The following is an 18,392-nucleotide window of genomic DNA, read 5'->3' on the forward strand; positions in this document are numbered from 1 at the left end:
TGTCATGGCTCGTTCCTGCGGGGATCGCCCTATGTCCATGACGGAAGGGATCAATTGCTCGGCGGCATGGCTCCGCATAAGGATTGCGGTGGTGCTCATCCCGTCCCACTGCAGGTAGGCGTTCGACCGAGGCTGCTACCGCTGACCCACAGCGTGGTTCTAACGCCCATTCAGGCGGCGGCGGGGGCCGATATTCGAGTTCGGTCAGGAGATCGCCCTGTATATACGAGCCTCCTGCGCCAACGCTTCAAGACTATCAAAACGATGGGCTCGAAGGTAGGGCCGGAAACGTGGGTTGCACTGACGGATAGCCCGTGCTCCTCGCTGCTGTTCTGTAGCAGTTGGTTCTGCTCTGCTTACAGCTCTTGCAGGGCCCGTACAAATTCTGCCAACATCTCATCTGGATGCTGAGTACGATTGTGCAGCTCCTCCAGGATACGATATTCGTAATCCGGGGGAAGGGATTCGTTTTTAAACCGCTGCTTGAAGTCCTGAAAGGACGTGAACCTCGACTGCAATCGAAGCCAGCGGGCGGCGTCTCCCACCAAAGCAACCTGCAGGATGCGTAGGATCAAGACGTCGTATGAAATTCCCATTCCAGCCTGATAGGCGGTAAGGCCATCCAAGAAGTATGCGACTGACTTTCTATCGGTCTACCCTGAGAACGTAGGGACAGGGATTGTCAGTCGGACGGGCACTTGTGCCTGCGGCGGCGAAACCAACCCGGCATCAAGGCGTCGCGTCATCAATGAGCACAGCTCTGCCATACGTGACAGAAGGTCTGTCGTTGCAGTGGTGTCTGACTGCGGCACTGCAGATACCGCAGTCGACGTACCTTGGGATGGAGGAACGCGACGTGCCTTCTCATCGTCGGCCGGCTCTCTGGCTCCATAGGCGCCGGGGCGACGTGTGCAGGTCGCTTTTGCTCCATTCCGGAGGTTGTACCCGCGACGCGGCGTACGGTCCATCAGCTCCACGGGTCGGACACCGTGTGGGATCTATAACACTGAAACAAAACGAGCAGCAAAAATGCTGCCCCAACAAAGCGAGATACAAAGAAGAAAAATGAAAGAACACGGAGTGATTGAAGTACCACAATCCGGCGGTATCACATTAAATAAAACTTGAAACACTAAAATGGAACGAGAAAATAGTACGTGCTGCGTCTTCCACGTCATCGAACGAAAGAGCTCGTGCCCCACTTTGGGCGCCATTTGTGGGAGCATATTCCCAGTGTCGGGGGCAAAGTCCGTCTATTCGATCGCAGTGGAAGGCGAAACACAAATGCAAACACAAGATATACTAAGCAACCGCTATTTTAATAACTTACATATTACAGTCTCTTTCTTGTCCGCTTCTACGTCCACACTGACCCAAAACCCCCCTTCATCGTCCTCCTTTTTAGTACCAGTCCTTCACATCTTCGTCGTCCTCCGACGTCCCAACTTCTTGGTCCACTTCTCCCCGAAATCTCCAGTTGTGATTTAGCAGTTATCGTGTGGTGTCTTCCTCTATGTGTGTCCCTGTCGTTTTGCTGCCTAATATCTACAATGTCACGTTACCAACTACCCCAACTGTCAACGGTGTCCCAATTGAGAACATCTGGTCACTTCGGTCACCTGATACCCGGGCCGTTTTCGGAACAGAAATCCGTTCGATAGATCGTCCGCAAAAAATTCGTGAAGGAATACCATTTTTTCTTTATTTTGTTTATTGCGCATCTTCGGAGACGCGTCTTTCCTTCACCCCAATGTTAGAGGGTGAAAGAGCACTCTATGGCCTCTTGCGTCCTGGAAAAGGATTAAAAGAAAACGGAAAATGCAACCCAAGATAAGGGCAGTTCCGAGAGAGTTACCCGATACATTTTGTTTTGTTTCCGCAAGTTAAAGCTCATCTTCGACGCATAAGGCGGCACGGTGCACCTTCACCCACTCACACTGGGGGTGAAGGAAAGACGCGTCTCCGAAGATGCGCAATGAACAAAATAAAGAAAAAATGCTGTTCATTCACGAATTTTTGGCGGACGATCTATCGAACGGATTTTTGTTCTGAAAACGGCTCCGGTATCAGGTGACAGAAGGGACCATATGTTCTTATTGGGACAATTTCGTACCTTTTATAATTAAAAAATTAATTATTGAACGTTAATTAAAACATTGCCTTAGGCGTTTGCTAATGCCCTCTTAAGGAGTGCTCTTCAGCATATACTATATTGCAATTGATTTCATCTCGGAAAAAGTGATATATATTTAGAAAAAATATGTTCGCGTTTAACTGGGACACACTGTATAAGCACTGGTTCTTTCCATTACGTCCATTGAAGTCAATATGGGCTGCACGTGGGCATAATGGGCCCCATATTTCCAAGATTTTTCCCATATTGGCTGATACTTGGCAATATTAGGCCCATATTGCAAGGATTTTCTCCATATTGGCTGACACTTTGCAATTGGCGCACGCGATACAGCCCAGATTGGGAAAAACATGGCAAAACGGGTCCCATATTGGACCGTATTAGCAGTGTTCGCCCAATATCAGACCCATATTGTGTGCTGCTGGACATACATAGGACCAAGTCATGCAGTGAAATTGCCTTGATAATCAAAGGTTTAATTTTCGTGCGCGAATATACCGTTAATTTCGTCTGTATCAGGTCACTCAGGCGATGGCTCTCGATTGACAATATTGCCAGATAACTTAGTCGAACGTTGGGCATTGTGCCGCACAGGTACGTTTTAATTAACACTGGCTTTGAGTAACTTCTTTCCGTTCTTGCAAACTGTAAGGGGAAGAGTTAAATGCAGCAGCCATGCTATGATAGCTTCGGAAAAGCTGGAAAAGAGTTCAGAGCGCCTAACCAACACGAACTCGCTAACTCTCTGATGGGCATGACACTGGTCAACCTCCCAGTGAATGAGATTTTAAAGCCTTAACTGGCTGGAAAGGTCATCACAGATATTCTCGGAATACTCTTTCGTGAGACTCCTTGACAGCCGCAGCAATTTATCTTTTTTCAAGTGTAGTTTTGGATTTCAAGAAAAGAAACAGTATCTGTCTCTTGCAGTGATTGAGAACGGGTTTTCAATTGTCTGATGGCGAAGTCTGATTGGCACTGATTTTCCTGGTTCCCTCCGTGTTCTGGGCCCCGGCAGCAGTCACTGACCGTCGCCACCGGTATAGTTGCACCACTGCCTCAACGTAGTCTTTGAGATTGCAACCGTGCATCTCTTTCATCCAATGTTGACGCAATAGTTAAAAACAAGAGGTGCCGCGATTCTACAGTACACAACAATAAAAAGGATCGCTGAGCTTTTGATTGAACAACGGCGAGTAACCCAAACATATACGATTATGTAGTTTTAAGTTCTCTGTTGTGTCATTTATACCAGAAACAGGCTACCCTAAACCCGTGGTATTCGGCCCACGTAATTCCTCCATTGCTCAATGCGGCCTGCGAACACGAATGAATTCGGCACCCCTGGTTTATGACATTTCTCACAGCCACCGGCCTACTGGACGAACCCTAGACGTTGGCCTTGTACCATCCTCACTCATCAAATCACCAACAAGCTCTGATGGGGTAGTGTCCCGCAGCCTAAGCGAGGAAACAACCCATTACATCATCATTCGTCCTTTAAATGTTGTTTCATTTAACCCATTCTTCTAGAGCATACACTTCTTTATTGCCTACACTACCAACCTTCCCGAACCGCGCTCTCCGGGTCTCTTAATCAGCTGGGCTCCCGACCCCTCTCTCTATCAAAATTGCTTGGTCCCTGGCCGAATCGAGCAAACCAGCGCTCTGCCCTCAAAGCTCTTTTGACCTTCTTGGACACCATAGGGCTTCGATGCTTATTGCGAAGGGACTCATTATTTCATTCCCCACATTTCACAGCAATGGGGCGGAGTAGCGACTCTAGCAATAAAACTCCCCATTCGTCATATCAAAATAAAGCTGTTGTTGTTGTTGTTGATTTAGCCCACAGCAAGTTTCCAATAGATTTACAACATGTAACTAATCTTGTAATGAAATATAGTAACCCCATGAACCACATCGCAACCTTTAAACTGCACGGTCACAGACAATGGCCGATAATGTTTTTCATTATTTTCTCCGGCAGTCATTTCCGCGTGCACTACTCTGCCCTTATTAAGACAAACATCATGTATAATTTCGACTGCTACGTAGATGAAGTCTTGGTTTTCTTTTTTATTGCTTTCTCAATATATGTACCCACTGCTGTTTCAAAGGTTAAGCTGTGTATTGCAACATATTTCATGAAACATGACCACAGGTTCGGCGGTACCTTGCATGCAAAAATTGGTTGCGTGTTTCATCGTTTCTATTTGACCACGAAGCGCACAGGCTTTCGTGGTGTTTTTCCTTCATTGAAAAATAAAAAATAAAAAAGAATAATAATTGTTCGCTTTCATGACTTCGCGTGCAATTTTACATAATAGCAATTTCCTTTTTGCTTTCTGACCAAAAACTCTTCATTCTTCCTCTCCATGCTTCTAAGGTTATATCTAAGATGAATGTTTCTGTATCGGAATACGAGATGGTATAAAGCATGTTCATTAGGACTGAACAGGATGGCAGAACGCCAAGAAACACGAGACTGCGTTTGACTATAGCAACTGTTTTATTGCAAAAGACGAACACTATATAGCCTATAACATAGTATCAGCATGCGAGATAGCTGGCCTAATTGCGACGAGGTAGCACCTCTTCAAGTGTGAGGAGTTCCGGAACACGCACAAAATGGACGAAAAAACGGCGAAGGGCAGGACTAGACGGTTTCCGAGGACTGTTTCCGAGTGTCCGCCAACTACTAGCTGTTTCGTACGCTAGTGGTGATGTTCTTAAAGGTCAGCTCCGGGAGTACCTTGAGTTTTTGAAGCTGTAGCGATATTCTGGAAGCCCATACCGAACTGCGCCTGAAACCGTCCTTCATTTCCAGAAAATGTCCTTATATTTTAAATAATCGTAAATTAGCCATCCTGAAACACACATGACGGCCGCCATTTTTATGACGCAATTGGTTTACGGTATATACCGCTGACGTTAGTGGTATCAGTGTTCTTGAAGACGTCCCTCCCTCTGCACGGAGCAACCCCAGTAATCCTACCACCCTAACTGTTTCGCATTGGTTCAATTCTTGTACTAATAATAGATAGTAAATGGTTATGCGCATCGACAAGTTTGCTACCTTGGTTGCACGTAGACAAAAACACACAGAAAGGAGCAGCTTGGGACGCCCTTTTTTTGGAATAAAACTGAAGGATCTGTAACGGCCCACTCATTATAATCCGCCTCCCTCCCGTTCCAATGCAGTAAAAATTCATCCATTACCGGTTTTACAAAAAACAAAACGCTCTGCCGGTGTTCCATTAACTAAGTTGTAGTTCCCACTGTGATATTTGAACGTGTTAACTAAATTTTTTAGGAATGATGTGCGAAAGAAATGGTACATTTAAATCTTTTCGACGGTAACGATCCAGGAGCAATCGTGGGCACAGAGAGCCCGTGGCTGAAGGACATTTTCCGTCATTAATGTGCTTCATAACGAGGCAAGGATGCGTAAAATTCAGGAATGTTCCTTTAGGACGGCTGCTATAACGAGATTTCAAATGCACTTTCCTCGCGGATGTGACCACTTTGCGTTGTGTAGCATTTATTTTATTCGACACAATTTCTTTCGGTTCTCAAATCATTCGCTTAAATATTGTTTTCACACTGTTGCTTCTACAGCAATATACGGTCGATACAAGGCTGTGCTTTTTAACTGCGTTTTACAATACTTCAAAGCTTGCGCAGGCGGCTTAAGTTCTAAGGCTTGGTCCACAATGTCGGCAAGAATTATGACAAAATATGTTCTATTTCAGGTGTAATTAATTAATAGAGATTGGGCGGAGAAAATTTTCAATTAATAATTTCTGTGACAAATACGTTGTACGTCATTTAAATAACACACCCGCAATGTTTGTAGAGCTACGGGCTGTGATGATTTGGACAGCTTGCAATTTTTGGCTTCACAACCGAATCTCTGTAGGCAATAAGGGCATAAGTCGAAAAACCCCAAAGTGCTAAAAAATTCAAGGAGCATCTGGTAAGGTTACTGTAAGCTGGCATTGCTCGAATGATGACAATGAACATGTGTGGCACACATGCACGTACAGCACGAAGCAGCGTTAACTGGAACGCCCCTTCGACCGGCGGAGCTTGAAGAGAGCCCCACTTGTGTTACGGGGGTGCCCGCCTCACCATGAGCTGTTGACTCGGCATTACCCTCAACACCACGACGTTTGTCTGGGTTTGTTGGCCGATATCGCGCGGATGCGATTTATTGCGATGGTATTTCACTGATACACGCGATGGTGAACAGCAAATCCGATAAATTTTCCACTAGGCTCCGTGCATCCTCATTTGTTTTATCACAGTGATGAAGGTGACCCACTCAGCGAACGCGACCACCTTCGCGTGTATCAATGAGATGACGGCATCGGAGCCGTGCGATATCGGTCAGCATACACCTTTACATAGTCGCCACAAACCCAAACAAGCGTCACGATGATGACCACAGCTAATGGTAACGCCGAGTCAACAGCTCATAGCGAGGCGGACACCCCTGCAGCACAAGTGGGATAGCCGGAACACTGCAGCACAAGTGGGACACCCCTGCAGCACACCCCTGCAGACACCCCTGCAGCACAAGTGGGATAGCCGGAACAGTATTTCCCGTTACTTCTCCTAAGCGCCGCTAGGGTGGCTCTCTTCCTGTTCCGCTGGTCGAAGTGGCGTTACAGGTAAATCTGCTTCGAGCTGTACCTACCCTGCATGCATGTGATATACTTGTTGGTAACATTTCCCTGAGTCTGGGGCAGGGGCGGATCCAGGGAAGATCCTCGTGGGGGGGGCCCCCACTGAAAAAAAGAGAGAAGACGGTGGGGGGGGGGGGTCGCCATGTAGCAGGAAAATCTGCCGGAATGGGGGGTAGAGGTATGTCTCGGGGGGCGCCCGGGCCCCCAGGCCCCCCCCCCCCCCTGGATCCGCCCCTGGTCTGGGGAGATGTACACTGAGAGAGACAGATTCAAACCATTGATTGTTGGTTTGAGCCCCGTCTCGTCCGTCAGTTTTGTGCATGCCTCCCATACTAAGACACATTTTACCAAAAACTAGTTCATACCAGCTTCCTTGCATTTTGTTTCTATGTCATGCATATCTTGTTAGCATCAATTTGAGGTGTGCGACTTAGTAAAAAGTGATCAAAATCTCAGGAGCTGACTTATCCCCTTTTTCAATATAACACTGCGTGCACGGACTTTTGGCGCAGAAATCAAACACAATTTACACAAGTCACACCTTGATGACTCAACAATGGCGATGTTTGGTGGATGAGGTCACCTGTGTGTAGTGGACCAGGCACTATCGCACTTATTTCCTGCTACATGAGCACACTCAAAATGATGACCATGATGGTGTAATATATTACCAGGAGTGCACACGTTTTTGTGATTAGAATACACAGTAACCCCGATAGCACGGTCACGTGAGGTAAGGAAAACGGGTCTGGTCAGTTGAAGTCGTGGTTCCCATCCGCACAGTAATAAAGTTTAAGCTACACGATTTATATGCGTGTGTAGATAAGAGGATAAGAGGACTGATATGATATGACTGTCTGTCCTATTGACACACAAGCATTTCCAGATTCTTACTCCCAATAAATTGCTACGTGTTACAAAATTTTCTTTGGCGAGTACATATGCTTGAGATATCGTTGCAGCGAAAATATTGAAAGAGGAATAAGTCGACTTATCTGTTTATTGCATAGAGGGGTTCAATTGAGGGGTTCAGGGATATATACCTTATATAAACCAGAATAGGAACCGACCAGAGGAAACGCTTTTATGCTGAATGCAGGTAAGCTAATTCGATACCAAATTCTATTTAGAATGCGGAAAAACAAGCTTGCACGCGAAACCCTTGACACACTTGAAGCTTGCGCAACGCAACTTCGGGCACACAAGAAAAGCAAAAAGGAAAGAAACAAGATAGAATCATCCTTCACCCATTGCTACCGGACTCGTAGTCTTTCCTGCCAGTAACCGGGTGCATGAGACGGTGCTCGACGTTTTCTCTTTTTCCGTGCATTACTGAAAAAGAAAAGAGAAAAATATCGAACCATGTTCCTATTTTTAATGGTAGGTCATGAGGTGCGCGTCGTACAGTTAGGTAAGTATTTCGATTTGCTGCAAGCAAGAAAGCGTCCAGGTGACAAAAAAGGAACAACTGCGTGTGGCTGCAGTTCTTTCTATAGTATTGAATTGCCTGTTAAACGCTATATGGTGGCTGACGTGGTGGGCAAGGAGTTTTCAAGTTGGTTTGTGATGTTGGCGAGAAAAGAATGGGCAGAGATTGAATTCGTCACACGACCAATTGGGCTACTCTCATAACCCCCCCCCCCCACACACACACACACAGCAAAAAAGAAAAAGCAAAACCCGGCGCTTTCGCGATAAATATCGGCTAAAGGCCAAATCATTGGTTGACGAAGTGCACAATGAATCACACGGCCCTAATAGACTGACTCAAACGCACTGCTCCGAATAAATGTCACATGCGTTGACAACGCAGCATCCCTCTTGTCAGGTGGCCAAGGACCCAGCAAGTTTTCAAGTGCTCAACATTACGCACTGCCTCACAATTAAAATCGCTTAGCCACACAAGCAACGGAGAATGTAGGTTGCGTTTTTGCAACGATGTGAATTGTTTCGTAAAATGGTAGCCTCGGGACGCATATATTACCTCTTCGCAGAATAACGGGGAATTTTAGTGAATCGGAATTTGCTCGCGACGGTGCTTCCAGAAACACGAGAAGCGATTCGCGCAATTGTTTCGAAGAGGCTGCCATCGCATTGATGAGCAGTAATTTGACAGCTTCTTTTATTGTAGCGTTTTCGTAGTGTGTCCCGACCAACTAAAATATAATCAACTCCGAAGTTACACGACTACAACTCTGGTTACCTACTTCGAACGCTTCACAAGTTCTCTTTTCCCAGATAGACGGAAGCCCACCCTAATTTCGACATCTGCGCACCTGTTGTATTACGAGGTTGAGTGTACACATGTTAGCCTGCGCATTGACGAGGTTTCGGGTCCCGAAATCCCGATATCCTGGGATTTCGGGATATGTTTCCGGTTTCCTGGTGACGAGTGGTTGATGGTACGTGTGAACATACCTCGGTAAAATTCACTCATGAGTATGCGCACTTATATGCACAATGTAACTAATGAGCTGAGCTTGAGTGAGCAAATGGAGAGCTCAGCAGGGAGTGAGCGAGCGAACGGGAAGCTATGCAGTAGACCAGTGAGCATAAATGAGGAAATGGGCATGAAGAAAACCCACTCCTGATAATGCTCACTCATGCCTTTTGCGAATGAGCTGAGCGTGAGTTAACTGAAATGATGCTCAAATTGGGTGGACTGAGCATGAACGGATCGTGAACGAACGAAACTAACGCAGAAGCACCGCGAAGTGAGCAGTCTGATGTCACCTCCAGTATCTCTGATGCCCCCCACCTCCACCCTGCATTTGCGATTCTAGACAAACCTTATACATTACAACGCAACCTACGTGGTATCATGTTGATAAATGTTCCTACCCTCAAGTAATCCTCCCATGACATCAGCTCAACTCTCCTCATAAGCTGTTCACGCTTTAGACAACATATCTGTGAGGTGAGACGACAAAAGACTATCGGAGGAAACTCCGTGAGCGCGTCATCACCCAGAGAGCTCAACCAGAGACGGCAAGCCCAACCGCGGATGACTGAGCATGAGTGAGCGTATGGACTGAGTGAGCATGAGTGAACAAAACGAAGAGCTGAGCGAGGGGAGAGAGAGCATGAGTGAGCATGCAGGGAGCTGAGCGAGCAAGAGGAGAACTGTGCATGGAGTGAGTGAGCATGCGTGAGCAGGAGGAGAGCTGAGCTCAGATTGAGTGAGCATCACTGAGCTGCAGTCACGAGTGCCGTCCTCTGCGTATCAAGACGAAAGAACAATATTTTACCGATCTTCGTTTTCAGCTTCGCTGCAGCGAAAACTATCCGGTTGGGATCCGAAAGCCCAACCAAATGCGTCGTTCACGACACTGGACAGACACGTTAGCACCTAGACCGAACTCACTGCACACAGCTAATAGCCGAGAGAGCCATTAAGCATCATTAGCTCTCTTATGAAATCACAAAACTTATTCCGATCTGTGAGACTACACGGAGTACTGCTGGTCTTTCACAAGTATGTTATAAGGTGTCTGGTGTATCTGGGAGATATTTGTTGACGTTGTTCCTTTGGTGTTGTTTGCTGTCGTTGTTCCGGCGTTGCTGGGTTGAAAACACTTTGCTGCCACAAAGTTCTTCTAGATTTGAACTGCGGCATAGCCACGTAAGTAGTGATGATGGTGCTAGAGCAACAGCTCAGCGTGGGATTCCGTATTAAGATATCAGCGAGCATGCAGACTGGATGAAATTACATGAGCCAGATGAACGTAGAAGAGCAGAAAATGCAGCGAACCGATAAGGAAATGTGAAGGGAAGTGCCTCAGGAGGAGAGTCGCCGATATTTCAAACGGAGACTGTTCTTCTGAGATGTGATACGAAGGGACGATGTGAAGAGAAGTGCCTCAGAACGAGAATCGAAACACTGATTTATCCAGACCCCCGTACCCCCCCCCCCAAATCTGGAGGAGACCCCTAAAAGGTTGTGAGATTGCGCAATATTTCGTCAAAAGCATGGAAATACACCCCATTGCGGAGCCCAACACCCGCCAAGGACGAAATTCTGGGTAAACCACAGAGCCGAGAACAATCTGTTTGAAATATCGGTGACTCTCGTCCTGAGGCACTACCCTTCACATGAGCAAGATGAGGCTGTTGTACACTGCAAGGTGTTTCACCTCAAGTGATAAAATATCCTAACTGGCGACGTACTCGCCGGAGGATTGTGGGACTTTCGGCGATTGCCTTCTGGGAACTTTTGTCGCCATTTAGGAAGGCCTTGGACATTTTTTAATTCAGGGAAATGTTTTTTTTTTTTCAATTTAACTTTGTAAATTGCAAAGCGAACTTCACTTTTTTTAACAGAAATTTGAAGTCCTCCACGGACAGCCACAAGCCCAACAAAAACTATCCACAGTATCGCAACAAAAATAGTCTAAAAACAGTACAAATTCGGCTTGAGCCCCGCCTGCTTGACTGTCGCAAAGAAGAGCGCACGGAAGATGCGCGGAGAGGAGGAAGCGTTCCCGCCACTGATCTCTATGTATCAAGGTTGGATAGCGGATGGGTGAGGGTATCGCGGGAAAGGGTACGCCAACCGGCCGCCATATTGCGGTGCTCAAAAGAGCCATTACAGCCCATTGGAATGCATGTTAGCTGTGGCAAGTTTTGCTGTTTGTGAGCGCTTCCCTTGCTGCTTCGCTAAAATTTTGCAACGGATCGCTGCAGAAATCCCTCGTGATTGGATTCCTTACGTTTTTTGTGTGAAATCCCGTCACATACATGTTATTTCCTGTCTATTTTGTACTCGTGCGAGGTCGTGTCGTTCCAATTTTGTACTTCGAACTTCGATTATGTGATTTGCTGGTTTTGCGTGGTGTTGTATTTGTTGTGTTAGGTTTCTTTTGTCGTCTGTCAGCGTGTGCAGCGTGTTGCTTCTCGTGTTTCTCCCATTTCCTTTCTGCTCGGTGGGTGCGGAATGCCAGGGAATGTTTGGCACGTTTGTTTATGTAACCACCTTAATATGCTTGGGTATAAACATTATGCTTTGCACAGGAAGTTTAGATATGACTAGTTATGACACGAAATGCGGAACGGCACTAAAGCACTTCCAAAGGACTAGAATGATATGTGATATAAAGGCTATATGACGGTAAATACATATCGACTAGAAATATGTGCACTGGGGAAATAAATAAAAGGTAAAGACAGTTCAAAATGGCTAGAGGTAGAGTGAATAAGTCATAAAAAGGCTAAGTAGTGGGACTCCCACTACTCTCTGGAGATGTTCAGGGAAGTCGAACTTGTTGGGCACAGCGTCTGGCCTCAGTCGAACGGTTTGGCCCGTTCTGTCGAAGCATTGGTTTTTAAAATGTTTGCTGCAGACCAGTGATGTCGTCGACGGCGTCCAGTCCTTTCGCCTGACATTTAGCGCACACTTTTTTAAATGTTCTGGGCGGCCGTGAGGGAACCTGCATTGCTAATTTATGCTATCAATTACAGTTCTATGTTACAGAAGGGATGACAAGGCTAATCCAAGCAAGCAATCGTCGATACCGTGACCACTGTGACCAACAAACTGAGCCGTAGATACCACACCTGAAAAGCGCACTTCAACGCCTGCCGCGTGCTGAGACCATACCCGTGAACTGCAGGAAGGTTAGACTATCACAATGACTCTATCCAGGTAACGTACTGCGTAAAGTTTAACGTTTAGATCTTGAGATACGATTCACAAAGTGCCGCGCACGTGCTTCAACAGCAACGTTTTGTCACCCCGCTCGTGGACTAATAAATCACATTTATTTGTAAAACCAAGTCACTTACTTGTGAAATGTCGTCCCCGGTGCCTTGCCAGTACGGTCAGCACACCCATAACCACAGCAGGCGGGCATGACACCACAAAAATGCTACGCAAAAACGCATGCAGATAATGCAGCTGAGTCGCGGACGGCAATGTTTTGAGCTTCCCAAGATGGCGGCCGGTGACCGTACGGTTGCACCCTCAATCCGCTATCCAGCCTATTACTATAGAGATCAGTGGTTCCCGTCTCTTGTGCCACCATTCTTTCCCCCCGCTTTGACCCCGATGGTGGTGACAACCGACGTATCACACACACACACACACACACACACACACACACAAATGTATTCTCACAAAGAAAGCGAAACAAACGAATGTGGAGACACTTCCTACTTTAGACGCACATTTCGCGGGCGCTTCATTGCGTAAATCAAGCAGGTGGGACTAAAGCGGAATTTTTACTTTTTTTCGGAGTATTTCTGTTGGGATACTGTACACAGTTTTTGTTGGGTCTGCGGTTATCTGAGGAGAACTTCATATCCCTGTAAAAAAAGTGAGGTTCGCTTGGCAACTTTCAATTGAAAAAAATAATTTGACGCAATTAAAATTGTCCAAAGCCTTCCTCAATGGTGGTAAAAGTTGTCAGAAGGTAATTGCCGAAAGTCCCACAATCCTCCGGCGAGTACGTCACTACTTTGAGTTTTTTATCACTTTAGGTGAAACACCCTCTATGTAGCTGTAATGGTAACAGTTTGGTTGTAGCCGTAGGTCTTATTCTTTTCTTTTTTATTTCCGTCGTACGCGGCAGGAAGAGAGCTAGTGTCTATGTTACCCTTTCCTTTGTTCCTTCGTTGAAAGCATCTACCCTAAACGAGTGTTGTACGTAACGGCGTTACAGTAATCGATACCTTTCTCGGTATCGGAGTGCGAATTGCGATACTTTTCTAAATCGATATCCGAAAAGTATTTCCGTTACAAATTTACGGTAACGCGATCTCCGTATCGTTTTCGATACGGATACTTTTTAGTGCCCCACCCTTCATCTATCATATTTCTTACTGTTATTCATTCTCACTACTCCGCCTAGTGCTCGACAAGAAGACTCTGGACACGCCTGCGTGATCCATAATGAGAATTACACCAAACGCATGTTCACTTTTTTCTTCGAACCTGAAGGAAATAACCATGCAGCGACAACAAATGAGTTGGGGTCAACGAACACAGGTCAAGTCCTTGACAGTGCGCCCTTGATTCCACCGCTAACCTGCCGTGTCGCATTGTGTCACGCTCACATACACTGTGGTAAAACTTCGGATAGGTTTCCTTGGTCATTGGACTCTACGGTATATGTGGGTCTGACACTACCGTAATTGTCACAATGGCCTCTGCCAGCTGCCAGAGAGACAATGGCCTGCTAGGATGGCAGAAGAAAATTTTGAGAACCAGCTACTGATAAAAGTCAAGCAAAGCGTCCGAGCTACCTAATAAATATGGTGTCTTTTTACCCCAAAACTGTCTTCTCCCAGTTTGCATTTATACGTACGGGGTGTTCACACAAGCTAAATGTCTATGTTGCATCGTCTTCGTATTTCCAGCAGAAGTATCAGGCAAAGTATCGCGGTACTTTTTATTAAGTAACGGTAGCGTTACTCCGTTACTTTAGCAAAGCCTTATCGATATCGGTATTTCGATACATTTTACTCAAGTAACGAGTATCGGTATCGCGATACCATATTTCGCTAACAGGTACAACACTGCACTGAACCCGAAAAGCCCTGTGACCAGCCACAAAACCTCTTGCAACCACAATATCGGATAGTTAACAAAGGGCCGGGAGTAGGGTGCCCTAGCCAGGAGGAGGCATGAGAGGCACCTCGTGCACGCAAGGGGAACCCTTGGTTTTGGCAGTCTGTTTGGATCCCCTGTCGGTAGGTGGCCACGGTTTCCTGGCGCGAGCTAAACTGCATAAACCGCGGGTGTTTTGAATCGCCGAAGGAGTGATGCTAGTTGTGCCTAGAGAAACGGCGAGATTAAAGGGAAATAAGAATTTTAGTGGTGGAGGCGGGGAAAAGGTTTCCCCGTTTCTGGATACATAGAAATGTAGTGGAAAGATGCGGGAGATTTTGGGAGCTCTGTCGAAGGAGTGTGCGGCGTTGCGTACCCACATGCGGTAGAGATGTGCGTAACCGCCTGCTGCTTGCCACGCGTACGCATGCCGGCCCAGCAATACTGCCTCCGCCCGCGGCTGTCCACAGCGAGAGCTTCTGAGACCGTGTTTGACAGGATGGCGAACGACAACGAAGTCGAGTTATTCACTGTAGTGAACGTCTCCGTTCTGACATCTGAGCTTTGGCGAAATCAACATCGCAGACGCAAGAAACGCAGGCTTTTGGTTCACTCGCTTAGGCGATAGCGCATTCTTTTCTTTGAACAATGTTTAGCTTTCAGCTTCCTGACACTATGACAGTCAATATCTTACACTTTACTTACCTGCACTCCCAAATTTTATTCCAGTGTCGGCCCAAAAAGTCATTTTATTGCAACACTCTCTAATGTTGGCGGCAATGACATTTTATTTCCTTGATAAATTCGCTGGCTGAAAAACGTGAGCATCACTGCGACATACCTTCCAGTCAACGACGCCATCAATGCTCTCCGTGCGGGAGGCCGGAAGAAAACAAGAACGGCACGCAACTTCCGTTTACTTCCTGATTGGCCGAGCATGTGCGGATGCCGCTAAAAATCGTGCACCCAAATCGTGCCGCCAAAAAGCGGAAAGCGGAGGTGGCTTTTCCCGCCCAGCGGCAAAAGTTTACCGTGCCGCGGTCGCGTTTCCGCGCAGATTCTCCGCATGTGGGTACGCGGCCTTACGGCGAATTCCGCTGCTCGTTTTCGTGCAGCGCGGTGTAGTTTTTTTCGATGTAATAAAGTAACTGGAGTAGATTTACATGTAACTTGTGTCAGCCTATTTGTGTGACGACATGCTGCACGTGCAGCAGGGTAGGACAACACATAATTTTGGCCCCCTGGGGTTCTTTTGACGTGCGCCAGAAATCTCCGGCATTCTGACGGGAAAATTATTAAATGCACACTTGCGCTATGTGCATTAAATTATGTCTTAAATGCGCATCATCTCAAGGTCAAGATCAAGGTGAAATCACATATATACAGGGTGTCCCAGCTAAATTCGAGCACATCTTCTAAAATATATATATATATATATCACTTTTTCCGAGATGAAATCAATTGCAGTATAGCATAGGCTGAAGGGCATGCCTTAGGAGAGCATTAGCAAACTCCTAAGGCAATGTCTTAATTAACTTTCAATAATCAACTTTTCAATTATAAAAGCTACGAAGTTGAGAACAACCCAATGAGAACATCTGGTTCTTTTGGTCACCGGATACTGGAGCCGTTTTCAGAACAAAAATCCGTTCAATAGATCGACCTCAAAAATTCGAGAACACAATTTTTTCTTCATTTTGTTCATTGCCCATCTTCGGAGACGCGTCTTTCCTTCACCCCCAATGTGAGAGGGTGAAGGTGCACAGTGTCGCCTCATGCGTCGAAGACGAGTTTTAACTTTTTTGTTAAATTTTGTTCATTGCCCATCTTCGGAGACGCGTATTTCCTTAATCGCCCCCCTCCCAATGTGAGAGGGTGAAAGAGCACACTATCGCCACTTGCGTCCTGGAAACAGATTAAAAGAAAACAGAAAATGCAACCCCAAGATAAGGGCAGTTCCGATTGAGTCTCCCGACACATTTGTTTGTGTTTTGTTTCCGCATGTTAAAGCTGATGTTCGACGCATGAGGCGGCACTGTGCTCCTTCACCCTCTCACATTGGGGGTGAAGGAAAGACGCGTCTCCGAAGATGCGCAATGAACAAAATAAAGAAAGAAATTGTGTTCCTTCACGAATTTTTTGCGGACCATCTATCGAACGAATTTTTGTTCTGAAAATCGCTCCGGTACCAGGTGACCAAAGGGACCAGGGTTTGCCGGTCATTGCTGCCCGTCTGAGATCAAGTCCTGGCCGCTCATCTTTCCTGTGAACCCCTTCACTCGCAGGCCTCTTCAATGCAAACGCTGGTTTCGCTTCGGTCACACTACCAAGAGCTGCAAGTCCGACGTACGCTGCCGGCGCTGTGGTGACCAGCATGATGAATCCTCCTGCCCTGATGGGTCGCCGCCGAAATGATGCCAGTGTGACGAAGCTCACGTTGCTGACTGTGAGACTTGCAGTAGCCGAGACCAGGAGACTTCCCTGCTGGAAATCATGGACACGCGCCACTGCTCGCGGTATGATGCTGCTGCTGTCTTGAAAGGACATGGGTCCAGCTTTGCACAAAAGGCTCAGACACCTGTTGATGGCAACCTCGAGAAGCTGATCACCAGCACCGTCGAGGTAGCAGTGTCCAAATTGAGGGACGAGATCAGCCCCTTGATTGCTCTCTTCCCTACTCTGTCAGAGGCTGCGATGTCTGATGCTCCTAAGGTTCCCTCCTCTCCCACTGCGGAGCCCATGGTTCATCCGCCTCTACCTGCACCCCTCACCCCGTCGCCATCCTTCATACGCTCTCTCTGCCTGATTGTGCGGTCTCAGACACCATGATGGATGATGTTCCCTCTACCTCAAAGCCACCTCTACCGGTGCCTCTCCTTCACCACCTCTGTGCTCTGCCTCCGTTGGCAAGCGCAACAGGAACAACATTAAGAACTGCAGCAAGAACGGCGACAATCACGACCATAAGAACAGCTGTAAAAATGACAGCAAGACCAGCGACAAGACTAAAGGCGGCTGCGATGTCCTTGCGGCTGCGGTTGCTCAGTCTATCCTCGGGGATGAGTAACGTCCGCGGGCTTCAGTGGAACTGTTACTCTGTTTTTTCCGCTTTGCCTGAATTACACTCCTTAGTCTCCTCTGTCTCCCCCGATGTGATACTGTTACAAGAACTGTTACTGTTACTGTGGCTTGCTCCTTATCGTACCTTTTCCCTCCCTGGCTTTGACTCCTTTCGGTTGGACATCCGTGCTAGTAGAGGTGGCGGCCTGCTAACCCTCATTTCCTCTAGGCTTGTTCACTCTTCGCGTATCATTGTGCAGGTGATGTCCGCGGAATGCGAGGTACTAGCGGTGGTACTAGGTACTAGCTCCGCATGCCGGGCAATCGCCCCTTGTGTTCTATGAACGTTTACTGTCCGCCAGGATTCCTGTCCTCCTCTACCTTTCATCATACGGTTTCCAAGACGGCCGGCGACTATATTGTGGCGGGAGATTTCAACTCGCATCACGTCATGTGGGACAACAGGACTGATGGCCGCGGCAGCGAACTGTGGGACTGGATCTGTCACCATAACCTTTCTCTTGCAAATGATGGGTCAGTGACCTTTGCACGTGGCTCTTCGCGCTCCGTCCTCGACCTCATGCTGTACAGCCCACGCGTCCCAGTTCTGTCATGGAAAGTTGTCTCCTGTGGAACATCAAGTGATCACCTTCCTGTTTTCTTCGAGGTGCCCTCGTCAGGCCAACGACTCTGCCTCGTCACCCGCCACAATCGCTCACTCCAGGAAAAGAGAGTTACTGCGCTGTTGCAGGCCTGCAACAACACGCTAGTGGGTGATCGTGCTGCTACTGTTGTGTCTATTATTTACATGCCATTCAGTCCTCTTCTTTCCAAGTGCGCAAACGCTCACCTTCCAACTGGGCTCCCTGGTGGAACGAGGCCTGTACCACGGATTATCGCCGGCGGAAAGCTCCATGGAAGCAACTGCTGTCCAACTCGTGCCATGCCAACCTGATACGCTACCAGA

The sequence above is a fragment of the Ornithodoros turicata genome, chromosome 2, assembly GCF_037126465.1.
Source record: "Ornithodoros turicata isolate Travis chromosome 2, ASM3712646v1, whole genome shotgun sequence".
NCBI lineage: Eukaryota > Metazoa > Arthropoda > Arachnida > Ixodida > Argasidae > Ornithodoros > Ornithodoros turicata.